Source organism: Eretmochelys imbricata, chromosome 8 (genome assembly GCF_965152235.1).
Source record: "Eretmochelys imbricata isolate rEreImb1 chromosome 8, rEreImb1.hap1, whole genome shotgun sequence".
NCBI classification, from domain to species: domain Eukaryota; kingdom Metazoa; phylum Chordata; order Testudines; family Cheloniidae; genus Eretmochelys; species Eretmochelys imbricata.
Window position 1 is genome coordinate 21,377,675 of NC_135579.1, and position 16,873 is coordinate 21,394,547.

Consider the following 16,873-nt stretch of genomic DNA (forward strand, 5'->3'; position numbering starts at 1 on the left):
GGAGACACAAAAGATCACTGCGGCACTTTCAAAAGTATCATTAAGGAATGAATGCATTTCTACAGGGGATTCCAAAGCAGCAGCAGCAGCATGTGGATCACTTAGAATTTTCGGTGAACTACTCTAACTTGACTGACAGAGCCACCACTGGGCCAAAGCGCATCACATGAGACCTACAGTCTGCTGCCCCATGCTCTTTATCCCTCTAGGTCATGTATTTGGATCAGTACTCTTATCTCCCTTCCTCTCAGAAGCTTGTAGCATTGCCACTCAGTCTGCCTGTACATTCCCGTTGTAGTGAATCCATGGTTGCAGGGAACCTAAACAGGGACACCCAGCACTGAAGACAGGATTTAGGATTCTATGCTCCCAGGACTCTATTTTTGGAGCTAAAGAAAATTCCACATTAGCTGTGGTGACTTAGTGTTCATATCTTCCACAGGCTGCAGCCATTAGAGGGAGACATAACTGCATGCATTGGAGCAGCTCTGGCAGTATATCCAGTAGAGGGGAGGGTCTAGTCAAGAATATTGAGCCAGAACAGTACAACATGGGAAAACACATGATGAGAAAAAGGCAAAAGAAGTTAGCGGACGGGGCCAATATAGATAAGGCTTTAGGTCCCATGACTGGAAACTCAGTGAATTATGCCACCTCAGCTGTGCTCGTTAAGTCAGCCTTTCCTTATTTGCTTAACTAATAGATTCCAGCAGCTCTTGCGCATCTGCTGTATAAATAGAGGCTAATTTCTGTTCAGCATCAGCACAGCCCTGCGCGTGCTCCATGAATGGCAGAGATTAGCAAATAAGCGTTAAATGTAGAGCTGGTGCCTTACAGGAAGCGTCTCTTCTATGGATATGGGAAACTCAGGGCTGTTGACATGGGAACGGTAACTCACTGTACGGCTTGTTCCTTCTCTCTAACCGGAAGGGAGATTTAATTATTCAGATTGGGAACAGACTTTGGATAAAAGAGTCCCTCAGAATGGCTTTATACTGAAGGCAGGCTGCTTCTCTCAAGAATCTGGATGGGAAGCTAAACTAATCCTATTTGTTTGGTGGGTCTTCCTCTCTATGCTTACACTCCTCCTCTGATGTATTGGAATGGGAGGCTGGAACATGTGATTTCATTAGTATACACAGTCACTGAGTGATTCTGCACTACATTGTAGGGATTCTATACATATCCCGTCTAGTCACCACTTGCAGGGGGCAGCCTATGGTCGTACCAGGGGGATTCTAACCTGGCCAGCTAAGGAGCTTTTATAGCCTCTGCACATCACAGTAGGAAGGAGAATCCTTCCCAGTATTGGGATTACAGCACTGCTATAAAAGGACTCAAAACACACCAGGGCCTAGGGTTCAAACCCCTCAATATTGGGAGCCAGAGTCTTAGCTTGTAGTGTCTCAAGTGCACTCTGACATCTGCACATGCAGTTACCGAAACTGTTCATGCAGTTATTTGCATGCTTGTTTGCAATAGTACCTAGCCACCTGATTCCTAATTTGTCTATGAAAACACAGTAATTAATCTTGAGAAATTATTTAAAACATTTGAATATTCACAAATTATCTCTCCGTTCTTATTTTAAAGCCCTGTCTACAACAACAAGACAACTTAAATGACTTTAATAAAACCCAAATAAAATTTGAAATCAATATTTAATTAGCCCTGGGCCCTACAGGTCTTTGGTTGATGGTGCATTCTGCTGCGCTTTGACATCTGCATTTATCTGGAATATCAGGTCTTGTTATCCCTGCACTGCTGTGGTTTGAAAAGTGAGACAGCATTGTGAGCTCATTGTATATCCAACAATCCTGCTCATTTATCTGATGGCTGGAGGGAACAATTATTTGGTCTCAGATGAAGCCAACATAATGATTCATTACATCTCTACATCTAAATGCTTCTTTTCTCACTTTATTTTAGCGTTGCCAAGTGGCATCTGCATGATTTAAAACAAATTATAAAAAATATGGGGCTGCATTGCAAGTGCTAAAATTGATCAAGTCACACTGTCAGAAAGGAAAACAACTGATAAAACCCAATGAAATATGCAATAAACTGTTAAATGAAACCCTCTTTGCAATAAATTTTATATCTGTTAGTGATTACTTTCCCCCTTTTATGGGGGTTGCAGATTAACTGTACAAATCAATAAATTCTTTATCCTTTAATGTCTGGGTTTATTTATTCACCAGTTGTTTAGCTCTGTGTCTGCGCTACCCAGGAAAAATAATTCTCTCTTCATTATCTACTGGTGGAGTAGCCTTGGAGTGCTGGAAGAGGACACCTTCTACTATATTTTTTCCTGGGCCTATAGCAGAGAGGGATCATCCTGGTCAGGATTCCATCAGCTGCAGAGCCAACTGTTCTTCTAAAATGTACTGGAAGGTGAATGTAAATTCACAGGCTACATTTAAAGAAAATCCAGGAACATAGCAAAGTGAGTTGTCTTTTTGCTCTCAAGGGCTTCCCATTGGCATTGTGATATTAACAAAATATTCACAGCCAAGCAATCTTAACCTTAAGTCAGCCAAGAAAGAACAATGGAGACAATAAGGGGGTTGCAGGGAGAGCCCAGGTGGACTTTCTAGTTAGACTGCCATCCCATGATAGAATTTCTGCAGTAGGTGAGTTGATGCTACTCCTGGGGGAATTCTGTTCCAAAAAATTTAAAATTCTGTGCACAATATTTTCAAATTCTGCATATCTTATTTGTCAACATACAATATAATCACACCAGTTTCAATTATTTTTGGTTATTTATTTCAAAATACCCATCAGCAAGTATGTTTGTAACAATACAGACAACAGAAAAGATTCATGAAATCTTTGACAAATAGATTCCTTACTAGGCATATTAATACAGAACTCTGAGTAATAATTCATTTAAAATACAATACAGAACCATATTTCCCATACCACTCAGAAGCAGTGCAAAGGCTTGGGGGAAGTCGGGGTAATGGAGGAGCTGAGGGAGTGGGAAGTCAATGCTGGGAAGGAGCCTGGTTGTGAACTTGGAGGGTTGTTGGGTATGGGTGAGAAAGTATGGAACAGAATCTTTTGGGGGTCAGGGAGGGATTGTTAAGGAGCTTCCCCCATGCAGACACTGGCTGACCCCTAACCTCTCCCATTCTGTCAGGCACATCTGCCCCTGTCCACATGTGTCCCTCCACCCCAATTCAGATGCCCACTGCCCCATCCTCATGTGGCCCTGCACCCTCTACCCCTGTCCCCGTGTGCCTCTGTACCCCCACACAGCCAACCCCTGCCCCTATGTGGCCCTGCATCTCCATGCCCCTGCTCCAGTCTGTCCTCCCCCACTAGCCTTTAAGAGCCTGTCTGACCCCCCAGCAGCCCCACACTGTCTGTCTCCCCATAGTCCCTATCTCCTGACCTGGCCGAACAGGGGCTGTGAGGAAGGCCAGCTCTTTCTCTTCCCTAGCTGGTCGGGAGCTGCTGCTCTGTTCTATCACCACAGTGCCCTCTGGTTAGCAAAAGTTGGAACTGCAGTAGTGTTCCAACAGCAGCTTTTTTTGGCGCAAAAAATTAAAAATATGCATGGCTCATTAATTATGTTTGCACACAATGGTGCAGACTTCCCCCAGGAGTCATTGATGATGGATCCATCAGCCATCTTTATGCAAATAGTTCTTTTGCATCACCACCACTAGGTGGCATTATAGCAACATACCAAACTGTTTTAACTATAACAGGGTTCAAAAAAGAGCTAGATAAATTCATAGAGGATAGGTCCATCAATGGCTATTAGCCAGGATGGGCAGGGATGGTGTCCCTAGCCTCTGTTTGCCAGAAGCTGGGAATGGACGACAGGGGATGGATCACTTGATAATTACCTATTCTGTTCATTCTCTCTGGGGCACCTGGCATTGGCCACTGTTGGAAGACAGGACACTGGGCTAGATGGATCTTTGATCTGACCCAGTATGGCTGTTTTTATGTTCTCTTCTGTCAGATCAAACCTATTTTTGTTGCTTCCTCCCCCAGCCCTGAGGCCAAGTTCAGATGGAATATTATTTCCTTTGTTGGGTCCTTGTAGTGTCAGAGCTCCTGTGGTGACTCCTTATTTCCTTGAAACAGATAACCTCAGAAATAGTGGGTTTGGAACAGATTAGAAGATACAATAATAATAATAATAATAATAATAAACCACTCATACAAAAGCAAGGGTTGACTTCAGGCTTCCCAGGTGCTATTTTTATACCCAAAGGGTGTTTCCAAGCTCCCAATGGTTTCCTAGGTTAATTCAAAAAGGAACAGCCCTTGAAATCATGTGGCCCTGGAGGAATCACTTGAGGGCAGACCTCCAGTGAACTTCTCCAGAGTGTGGCTCACTAGAGGGATTGTGGATATAGTTTAGTGCCACAAAACAACTACCAATGGCCTCTAGTCCTCCAGGGCCTTATCACAATCTGTCTGGTGGTCTATTTTTCCATCTACCTATTCTTGTCCCCTGGTCTGAAGTCACTTACCACCACATATATGACTGTTCAGCATCCTGATCCATTAGAGAAGGAGCAGAAAGCAAGGAAAATTCTGAAATAGCGTGGTTGGTTTGGTGGGATGGGGAAGTTAAGTCGATGTAGGTGCTTGTTACAGAGTCACTGTCTCCAGAGTGCCCCCCCCTCCAGCTAGGGGTGGCTCTTCAAAAGCCCTGCCTCAGTTTCCCTCTGAGGTTCTGGGAAATAAGCCACAAAGGCTTTCTGGTGACTAATAACTCCACTGCTTGGGGTTGGTTTAAATAACAAAGTTCAAAACTCACAGTGTCCTGGAGGAGCCTTGCTGCTCTCAGCAGTCTTCTCCAGGCCTTTATCAAAATACTCTCTTCCTCTGCCCAGGCCTGTCCTTTATTTATTCCCAAGGCCTGATTGAATCACATGACCCATCTTAATTTTTCCCACCTGGGGAGGTGAGTTAACAGTGTAACTGGTGGGATTGAAGCCTCTTTTTCGTTGAGGGGCCTGCCACCCTGTGACAGTACCTATATGGGCCTGTACTGAGGTATATTCAATATATGCTACCCAGCCGTGTCTTATTTAGATGGTAAGCTCCTTGGAGAGGGGGATGTCTATTACTCTGCTTGAAAAGCACCTAGCACAATGGGCACTCTGTTCTCAGCTGGCCCCTAGATACCACCCGTGTCTGTCCGACATCACAGCTGGAAAGAGGCTTAATAAATAAATCTATGCGCCATATTGAAAGATAAATGAATTCCTGGGACTGCTGCCCAGAAACAGTTCTTCCTTCTCAGAATGGGCAGTGACTTCCCTTAGATGATTTTAATCACCGCAGCAGCTGCTCCGTTTTTGTTGTCCCTCACTTCTGGGCGTCCTGCCCTTCACAGAACATGCCCAGCACTAACTGGTGCAATTGAAATTCAACGGCATTCACTTCTTGTCTGGAGGGCATTTTGCAGCCGTTCTTGAGGCATGAGCATCTGAGTGCTCAGGGTCAGCAGAAGAGTAAGGTACGGCACCAACCCCCGTGGCTCTCAGACAAAATGGAGGGTCAGCTGCTGCCCCTGCACCTCACATACAATCTGATCAGTTCCCAGTGCCTGGGATGGACTACTTATGGCCATGGTATCTCTTGCCAAACAGCCCATTCCTTGTCCAGAGCAAACATCAATATCCCAGACTCCACACTTCAAAAGAGGCCCATGAATGGCTGAGATTGTGGCACATCCAGTGGAGAGCCCCTATGAACATGGCTACACTCAAATATTTTTTAAATGTGTCACAATACCTGGGCATATCTGGGGCCTGGCCAAGTAGGTAACCCCACCAAGGTGATTCTAGCACAGTGTGGGTGAAAATATTGCCCTGAAACATAGGTGCTGGGTTTGCATGTCTAAGGGATCATTAGTTATTGCACGGCCCTCACTCGGTAATCTGGGCTGTTCACTTCCAACAAATCAGACTCCCAGGAAATAGATATGGTTGTGAACATTTAGCAATAAATTTGGGGCCGTCACTACTGCAGCACAAAATGGACACTGGGCAATTCCTAGTGATGGCAGGGAAAGAACTCAGACTTGTCTGTTCCAAAACTGCTGGCCCCTATCACCTGAGGTGCAAGAAAACCTCTGCTAGCTATGTAGGATCTTCTGACCCACATCTGAGCAGTTCTAATTTTATCCTGCAAAGGACAGTGCTGAGAATGCACAATGGCCAATTTCTTACACTGAGACTTTTAAAAAATATACTTTGAATTAAAGTAGATCACGATTCAAAAGCAGCTGAGAAAAGCCAACAGCCAGCTGTGATACATATGTGGGGAGGGGGGAAGGAAAAGGGGAGAATGCATGAAGTAATAAATATGCAAAACAGTGAGAAATAACATTGACCTCTTTATATCACACCTAACAGAAATGTGCTATAAACAGCACATCCCTGTGTGATCCTCTAACACTTCCTTACTGAGATAACAAACAGCTTATTCTTGGAGAGAGAGTGCCAGGGTTATAACTCACAGTCCAAGTAAATATTAAGTTGCCAAATGAGAGTGTTTACAAACTTTATAGCCTTCCCCTACATGAAGTATAAGGAAGCAGAGAGAAGCCATTCTTATCCTGCTGCTTGGGAGTGCTGTAGACTCTCACTTCTTTTTAAACTTTTTTGGATGTATTTCAGCAGGATTGGCATGGCAAAGAGCAGTTACTGTCTGTGTGGAGTTAAAGGAAGCATGGAGAGAATCATCTTCAAGGCCCCTCAGCACCGCTCCTGGATTGCCTGCAAGGGTCCCTACAAAGCAGGGGTTCCCAAACTTTTGATTAAGGTGACCGATCAATTGCATGTTGTGCTTTTTGAGATCCACCATTAAATGCACGCACCCTCTGCACCGGCACTGCGACCCTACACCCACCCCAGTACAGAGGGGAGGCCTAGGGCTGTGGGCGGCTGTGAGACAGTGAGCCCAAGCTGCTCTTACCCTGCTTCTGGGGATAACGGGGGTGGCTGGAGCATATTTGAGTGAGTGGTGTTGCGACTTGACACACAGGGTCATGGCGCCACTCAGGTTTGGCCCAGCCACACTTCCATTATGATGACAGGCAGGCAGGCAAAAACCTGAGTGGCATTGCAACCCAGCATGCCAGGTCACAATGCCCAGAATGGGGAGCCAGGCCCAGCCCCATGGGACAACCGCCACCGCTGTGAGTCGAGTGTGGGACTGGCTCACTCCCCAACCTCCCTCTCACCTCCCGCGGCCTCCTCTGTGCAGCACGCTGGGAGAAATTTATGTTTTCCTAGGCCAGGGTCCAGTGATGGGTTAATACAGCGCTGGATGTGGTGACCCATCAGGAACGTTCCTGGGACCCACTGGTGTGTCAGAACCCACTGTTTGGGAAACATGGCTCCCTACTCTCCTTCTCTGAGAGGGATGTTTTTTACAGCTTCTCCGCATATATGCAAGCAATGCCAGGAAGGGGGAGATGGTGTTTTTTGTGTGCACATGGGGTGGAGTTTTGGTGCAGCTATGTTTTTGGTGCAGCAACCAATAAATCAATTGATGTATGGTAAGAACACAGAATGGGATGTGTACACATTGCAAGTGTTTAAGACCAGTTATGTCTCAACTGGAATCGTGGAGTGAACTTGGCCCAGGCTAGCCTGGGGAATGAGACCAGATATGGGCATCAAACTTAGGACTTTCATGTGGTACCATGGAGTACTCCCCAGTTGAACAGACCAGATATGGGCATTGGATCTGAGTCATTTGTGTGCTGGCATGATTGTTATTTATTCCTCTGTTCATATAACACAACGGATGTACGAGGTGGTTCAGAAGCATATGAAGAGAGGGTCCCTGTCCTGAAGAGCTTTACATTCAAATTGCCAATTGAGAGGTCAAGGATTTGGGAGTGGAACAATAATTGGGACAGATTCAAATCCCCACTAAGGGCTCTTTGCACCATCAGAGTGATGCGAAAGGACCTTAGATGAGCCCAGAACCCACCTGTCCTGAGTTTGCACTAGGCCACATGGGGAGATCCTCAGTGATCTGCCATGCACACAGCAGCATTTCTGGGGGCTGTGGCCCCCCCTACATTTTGCCTCAGTGGCTCTTGATCTTGTTTTCCTGTTCTTTCAAGCCAGAAGTGCTGGCAGCTCCTGCTGGGCAGAGGGGAGAGGTAATGGAATGCCACTCGGTGCTTATATGTTCTCCTCTGTCCCAGTCTACTTCAGATCAAAGGCAGCGTGGCACTAATCTGAGTGTACGTGAGCTCTGCACTATTCGCTGTGGATTTTTGCCCAGAGGAGTCTGAATTGGGGCCAACAAATCTGGCTCATTTATATCTCCTGATACGGCTTGATTCCAGAGCCCGGGAAGGGCAATTTTATCCATCCAGACCCTCCCCTTCTTTCCTTGCATCAGAACCAAAGAGTTTACTTTGGCCTAAAAGTTATGCTGTTCTTTGGAGAGGCTGAAAGGGAAAGAATCACTGAAGCTTTAGGTACTTTTCCAAACTGCCTGCCCTGGCTTCCAGTGGCTGAAGTACAGGGCTCGTTGAAAGACTTAGCTGGGGTTAAATACCACTGGATATTCAGCTGTCTCTCTGTGCAACAGCAGCTCTACAATGCCCTGGAGTTCAAGGAATTACAGTAAAGGGGCTACCGTAAAATAGCCCAGGAACCTGTATTCACTCCCTCAGACACAGAGAGGAAAGACAATCCATTCACAGCAGCACTGCTCTCCTATGAGCTGAGGGGGTGCTCTGTAAATTGAGTGGAGCTGCAGAGATCCTTATGGAGTTATCTCATAGAAACGTCCTGGCATTGTATGGTGTGTGTGTGCATGGAGTACATAGAATCATACTGAATCACTGAGTTTTAGGCCAGAGTGGACCACCAGATCTTCTCGTCTGACTTCCTGTAGATCACAGACCACCAACACCACCAAGACACCCCTGCACCAAACCCAACAACCAGCATGAGACCAAAGTGCTACAGCCCTCCTGAGATGAAACTATTCTGTGCCACAGGCAGAAAACAGGAAAGACCAAGATGCACCAATGCCTTGGGCCCCTGCAATGGCAGAGAAATGACTGAGATATAACCATATAATCCTGGGAAGTAAACATCACTCATGCAGCCGAGGAAGGCAAAAAAACCTCAAGGCCACTGGCAGTCTGGCCCGGGGGAAAATTCCTTCCTGACCTTGCCTTCAGCATGTGAGCCAGAACCAGCCAGCCAAACACCCGAGAGAGAGACTGCTCGGTGCCACCTCAGAGCACATAAGGAAAATATGACATGAGACAGAATGGGGTGTGAGGATGTCACCCCACTCAGATTCAGCATCGCCACGTGCACTGATGTACTGTTGCCCAGGCCATATCAACGCAACATCGCCCCTTCTTCACTCTGCTCTCAAGTCTCAGGCCTTGTCTGCTTTGGGGTTATAGCCACTGGTACAGCTGCACCAGTGCAGCCCCGTAGGCTACGTCTACACGTGGAGCTAGGGGTGTGATTCCCACCTCCAACAGACATACTCATCAAGCTTGTGCTAAAAATAGTAGTGTAGCTGTGGTAGCATAGGAAGCACCAGTGGCATGGGCTAGCTGCCCCGAGTACATTCTCACAGGCTTTGGGTGGGTTTGTACTCAGGGTGCCCATCCCTGGCCTCTGCTCACCTCTGCCCATGCCACTGCAGCTACCGTCTATTTTTATAATGCTAACTCAATGAGACCTAGCCTGAGTATGCCTCTCACACCTCCAGCTCCAAGTGTAGATGTAGCCTTTGCACAGAACTGATTTACACCAGGGCTGCATGATTCATACTGTGCAGCTCACCCTAGTTTCAGATCACACTGGAATGCTATACATTTTACTCCATCAGATCAGTACAAATTTAGCTGCACTGCCCTTGAAGTCATGTCTACACTAGGATGTTGCACCAGGACAGGTACATGGGTTGTTAAAATCCCAGGGAGAAATCCTGTTCCCCACCCAGCAGTGTACAGGGCATGTATGGACATTGCAAGGGGCTAGGGGATAATTCCCCTGGTACAGGAACAGAGTAGGGCTGCCATAATCAGCCCTCAATCCCCGGTATAGGATGCAAGGGTATGCCAGGGGCAGAATAGGATGTCTCAGCACTACACACTGCTGTGGAGATTCTGGACTATGGAGCAGCCCGTAGGAAGCCCTGGATAGGCTGCTGTAGTGTGATGTCAGGCCTGCTGTTTATCCTGGGGACTTCACTAGCTCCTGTAGCAGTCCAGAGCCTGGGTGCTGCAAAAATGGCCTAGAGCCACCTGCCTCTCTGGGTCGTGTTTTCTGTGCTTCACCTCCAGTGTAGACAAAGCCTCAGAGGCGGGAACCTCTCCCTGCTGCTTTCTCTCTTTTCTGCTCCTTCAGTCAGTTGATTTTCTGAACAGTGAGTACGTGCTATCTTAAAAGCCCTAGGGCTCCTGTATGTCTGCACACAGTTAAGTGCAGTAAATGCCACCATTGACCCAACTGGATTGCCAACTGGAACACGTTGTCTGGATGCTTGGAGTTAATGCTCCAGCTCTGGAGATGTGAATGCAAAACCTGGCTTGGATCACAAGACAAATGAGTTTGTTGGAGCTCTTCACAGTCCTAAGTGGGCCCATGCCCATGTAAGAGGGGGAATGGTCCCGCTATTGTGGGGAACTTTCCTGGCTTCTGCACTACCCTGGTGAAGTGGGCTAGCAAAAGGATCTGAGTCCTCGTTCCCATTTCCTTTACCCAGAGACCTCCCTGCCCTCGAGGACTCCCCTTCCACTCTCCTGTCTGGCAGAGTCCTCATAACCCTGACAAGGCTGGGCCCAGAATTCCTGGGGGGCTCGACCCCCAACCCTGCTGTGGTCACCTAGGACAGGGGCTCTCTCTGCACTGGGCACTTCCCTGACCCACTGAGCATTACATACAATTTAAAGCAAATACAAGTTGTTTAATCAACAATTAATTTAAAAAAGAATAAGGAAAAATGGGAAAGGTTAAAGGGAAACACATCACCCCACTCTGTGGCAGGGAACATCACAAACAGTGTCTCTGGAACATCAGGGCAGTTCACAGGCTGTTCCATGTAGGTCCCAGGCCTTCTTCTCAGGCCCTGGCTGTGCTGCAGGGATGCTGTGGGTTGGACACTCGCTCTGGTGGTGGCCACACACCTCCGGGCTTTGGGTGGTGGGACCCTTCTTCCCAGCATCAGCCCCCTGTTGGGTTAAGATCCCCTTCCCAGTCTGGCCGGCAAGGACCCTTGGCTGGGGGCGTCTTTCTGCATTGGGCCCTTTGCCCAGGGTCCCCCCTTGGCTGGCCCTAGCTGCTCACCACACCTAGCTCTGTGGCTGCAGCCCTGCTCCCAGCACAGGATCTGTTCTCCATGGGCTGCTTCTGTGACTGCTCCCAACTCTGACCTGCTTCCTGGGCTGCTTTTCTGGCCCCTCTGGATCTGGCACAGCTCTGCTCCCCAGCTCAGCTCGGGCCCCTGCTTTCTCCTTAGCTCAGCCTCACTCTGTCTGACCCAGGCAATTCCAGCTCACATGGAGGACAGGACCCGCCTGGCCTCCTGACTCCCTGATTAACCTGCCCGCCCTATCATGCAGGCTGACCTGGAGCATTGGCCTCTCCCCATTGTTCCTGGGGACTGTCCGTCTCAGGGTCCTTATTCCCATCAACCCTTCCCCTTCTAGTACTGGGAGCTAGCCAATCAAAACCCCCCACTGTATGTTAGTAAGGGGGCAGCAGTCCCCTTACACTCACATCACAGAGTTGAGTATGAAAGGAAAATCTCCCCTTAAAATAGGCTCAGGAGTGAGCGAGCAGAGGATGTTGCCAGTCAGGACTGAGGGACATCAGCAGAGCTGCATGGGAATCCAGAACTGGGAGTTCAGGGGTTGCTGCAGGTTGTTACTGACATGCACGAGCAGAGTTGGAAGGGGGGAAGGGGCAGGACTGGAATAAGAAGGAGGTACAGGTGGGCAGAAATAAGGGGCATTGGCAGAGCTGTGTGAGTCTCCTAGCGGCTCCAGTAATTAGGGGAGATTAGCTGATATTACAGTACACACTCCAGGGACCCAGATAATGGTAATCAATGAGTAGCAGGAGCTATTAGGAACAGCAGTTTTCCTGTTCTTTTGTAGTTAGACAGCAGGTTCCTGTCATTTGCCTTCCCCAGCTGGGGGGCAAATCATGGTCTTAAATACCAAAAGGATAATTTCAGGCATTTTAAAATAATGCCCTGTGTTTTTCTTCAAACGAAGGAGAATATGAAGATCAATCAGGCCACTCTGTTCCTTTCCCAGCAGCAGTGCAGGAAAGCTCCCAAAATCATTGAAACTGCAAGTAGGCAAATTGCTCTATCCAGGCAATTGTTCACAGCCTGGTTGGAACGTCCTGAGACAAATGGAACAATGGCCGAGAGGACTACTCAAGACCCTCACGTGAGGGGGCCATGTCATTTAGCCTCCTGCTTCCGCTCAACCCAGCAGGGACGATTTGACAAAACCGTTTTGCTCTGACTAGCTGTGGCAGAGTAGTTTCCTCAAGTCCAAAGTGCAGAGGGCGGAGGGGGGGGAAAGAGAAACTTTTTGTCCCAGGAGCCACTTGACGTTTCTGTTTGTTTATAGTCTTCACCTAATGGAGGAAGGTTGGGCTTGGGGGTATGGAAACCCCAGACTGATTGACTGCCACTCTCTGTGCTTGATTCTCCTTCTCTGTAAAATGGGAATAATAACAGTAGTCACCTCCTCTACCCCACGGCTCAGTTCATTCATGTCTGGATAGTGCTTCGAGGTTCTTGCTGCTGTGTGGACCTGACTCAAAGCCCACTGAAGTCAATGGGAGGCTTCATTGCCTTCCAGCGGTGTGGATCAGGCCCTGCATGTGCCAAGTCTTATTCTATAAATGTAAATGTTATTAACAAAAAGCACCCCAGGAGGAAAACCTGAGCTGGGGCAGAGTGGGGAAAGGGCTTTCTTTTTGTAGCAATGCTATGAAACAAGAGACTACGACTGGGTTTTCTAATGCACCAATTTGTGCTCAGTGCATCCCAGAGCAATCAGTTAGGTATTAGTAACTCATAGATGGGGCAGGCTAGTTGCCATTCTGCATCTGGATTAGCTCTCATAGTGCTGGATATTGCAGTAGTACTGAGAGAGGGGATAATGCAGCTAAGCTCACTACCCAGCTCTTGGAGAGATGCAGAAGGATCCTTTTTTTCAGAGGTGTAGCCGTGTTAGTCTGTATCAGCAAAAAAACCGAGAAGTACTTGTGACACCTTAGAGACAAACAAATTTATTTGGGCATAAGCTTTCGTGAGCTAAAACCCACTTCATCGGATGCATGCAGTGGAAAATACAGTAGGAAGATATATATACACAGAGAACATGAAAAAATGGGTGTTGCCATACCAACTGTAACGAGACTAATCAATTAAGGTGGGCTATTATCAGCAGGAGAAAAAAACTTTTGTAGTGATAATCAGGATGGCCCATTTCAAACAGTGCAATGACCCATCCACTCCCAGTCCTTGACGTTCATCTGGACAGAGATTGTGAGCTGGGCCAAAGAGACCTCATTTTCATGTCTCCTCCAAAGCATGGCCCCACTGACAATACATAATTAGTCACATATCATTTTAATTCCTCTATACGGGACAGAGCAGTGCATATGATTACCCTTCCTTTGGAGAAAGACAGCATTGCTCTGGCCTGTGGAGAAGAAATCCCTAGAAGTGACGCTAGCATGAAGTCACTGAAGTGTGTCGCTGGTTTGTAACAGGAGCTAGAAATCGGCTGAAGACTGTCTGGCTCTGGCCCACCTTTCGTACGTGATCACTTGCATGTTTTGTGCCCTTTTGCTGAGCTTGCAATGGATACTTGAGGCAGTACTGGCCAAACCACACCCAGTGATGGTTTGTGCAATGTCACAAGCCAAGTGTGTCAGGTGACCATGACTGTAGTATGATGAATTCCAAACTCAAGGGCATAATTAAAACCCATTGAAGTGGTGTGTGGGTGTGTATGAGAAAGCTGGTCCCATGCCTCTGTTTATCAGAGAATGGAAGCAAATGCTAATTTGCTAATTTTGTTCCCGATTGTGGCAGAGAGCAGGAAATAAGATTTGAAGAGTACATGAGCCCTTCTCTGCTCCAGGAGTATCCTGTGATACAGGAAATGGCACTTGTGTCTTCTTCAAATGTTATATCCTTGCCCTGCCAGAGGAAAAATGCATTGCTTTATCTTGTCTTTTCCTTCCAGGCATCAAAGCAAAATCCCTCACACAGCCACAGAGATGGGAGAATCCTTCGAAAGAAAGTATGTTGTTATACCAGTAAATATCCAGTGACCAAGTAGAAAAGGGGAAGACAACAGGAAACCGGGCCAGATGTCTCCTGTGCCATTATGCTGTGTGTACCTGCTGGGAAGCGAGCGGTGTGATTACTGCCGATTGCATGAACAAAGCTCTGTGCTGTGGTAAGTTAGATAATGAGGATGCCAAAGTCATAAGACAAAATGTATCCAAGCTAAAGGAAGAAAAGAGTGGGAAGGCTTGCCAAGCACAGCGAGGCTGATGATAAATGAGATGAAAGCAAAGTGCTCATCGTTGCAGGGAGGAAGAACCCCTTGAAGTTTCTTCCTGATGGGCCAAAGGATCCAACGACTCTACACAAAGCGATTAATCAGTGCAACTCTGCCTTGGTCTTGTGCACTCCAGTGAGACTGAGTGCCTCTAATAGCAACAGTTACACGTAAGTCAGCCCTGGGTTTTGAGAAGCGTCAAAGGCCTTGGGAGATGGTCTTGTGCAGTGGTTCCCAACCTGAAGCCCGTGGGCTGCTTGTGGCCCAATCAGCACAGAGCTACAGCCCGTGTAATATCCTCAGGGCCATATGGGTAGTAGTGGATGTGGCCCACAATGGTAAATAGGTTGAGAACCACTGGTCTAGTGCCACAGTGGTGTTAAGGAAAGAAGAATTTGGCCTAGAGTATGTTGGTGGGCTCCTTCCAACTAGACACTTCCCCAGAAAGAACAGGGATCCATAAAATGAGAGTGGCATTGTACTGCCTGTCGGAAGGACCAGCATGGTGTCACTGTGCCTGGGCTCGCTGCAGCACTGGGGGACTGTGGGCAGTGGCTCAGAATAGGATATGGAGGCAGCTACGAAGGGATGTGTTTATAACAAGAAAGCAAATGCAGAAAAGGAAACAGAAAGCTCCCCAGCTTGGGGTTCAATGAGCTTGAGGACCCTGGGTATGGAATTCTCTCTTTCCAAAGGCGTCTTCCCCAGTTTGCTTTCCAAGTAACAAATGAAGAGACCTTCCGTAAGCACCTGTGCAAGGGGAGGGTAAGGCTGAGCCGAGGTTAACTCCTTGTTTACCAGGGACCAAACAGTTCTCCTGCACACTCCATGGACAAAGCGCTGGAGAGACATACCTGAGGGTGCAAGCATGCACTGCTCAGTGGTATGTACAAGATGACCTAGTTCTAGAGGTCTCATTTCTCAGGTCCTGTGATGCTGTACTTCATTACCATGCAATAATAATAGACATCCTGGTATGAGCCCTTTGCCACCTATCCTCTGCCAAAGCCCCATGTCAGCTGCGCTCTCATGGGGAGTGAAAATTCCACCTGCCATTCCAGACAATGTGTTCTTTCGCTGTGCAGCAGGAAAGTCAAATGGCCCTGTGTACAATGTGGTGTGTGTGGTTGGCATGCTGGCTGTCTTCAGGAGGCATGGGCTGCCTTTGTGGAAACAAGCAGTGATCTGTAAGAATTAATACATATGCAAACAGAGTGGAAACCATCAGGATGGAACATGATACTGGGAATGCGTCATGAAGCAGGAGCAAGCAAATATACTTTCCAATTAAAGGACCAAGAGGAGGCAGACAAGATTGTATGGGGGGCTGATTCTCATCATTTACACCTGTACAGAGTGGGTACAAGAAGCCACCAGATCAGAGTGGTAGACTTTTACGCTCACTCTGCAAGGTGTAAATGCTGACACAAAGTGCGGGGCACTAGAGAAGCAGCCCTACTGTTCATACACAGGAGACTGCGCCCTTGGCCCACACCTGTGTGCTACCTTTAGTTTTTATTCTGAAACATCAGCCAGCCATCACAGGTAATAAACACAATGTGCTTATTTCCCTCTTCAAAAGGGAACTGTCAGAATCAAAGCAGCATGTTGCGGTAAGGGACCTTTTATACACTGAAAATCTCCTTTTATTAAATATTTGTATTTTGAGGTTTATGCAAATCACATAATTCAAGACTGTCTATGGTAAGGGCTTTATAACAGCTGGTGTCAGAGATGATGATTTACTGTTCTATGCAATTGTCTGCTCTGAGCTGTTCATGTAAAGGTTTCAACACTCTTAAGAGACCATTTTTCCTCAGTCTCTTGAGTGGTTGCTGTAACAAGTATGGCAATTTCGTGCAGTATCCTGGACAACCCTTACTGAATTAAGTTAAACCTTAAGGCATTAAATTTAAGTATTTGAGGAGTTCATTATATTAAAATGCAAATGTTTATGTGTTGTTGTAGGATTGTATGTAATGTCTCTGGGGAAGACAAGACTAATGTAAACCCTGGGAAATGTTATCCGCATAAAAGAACAATTTGAAACAATATGCCAGACACGAATGGACTTCTAAAGTTAAGTGGGGTTCCCAGGATATCTCTAGGGGGAGGGGCATGCAAATATACCACCTCTGGTTAAGCAAGAAGGCAGCCTTTTGAAGCTTCGCTTTGAGAAGGGGACCTGTGTCTGCTGCTCACCTGTTACACAATGACAAAGTCTGAGGCCCAACTGGTATAAAGGCATGGGTGTTCATGTTCTGAGCAAAAGGTGTTATGAACTTGTGAGCACAGAAATAT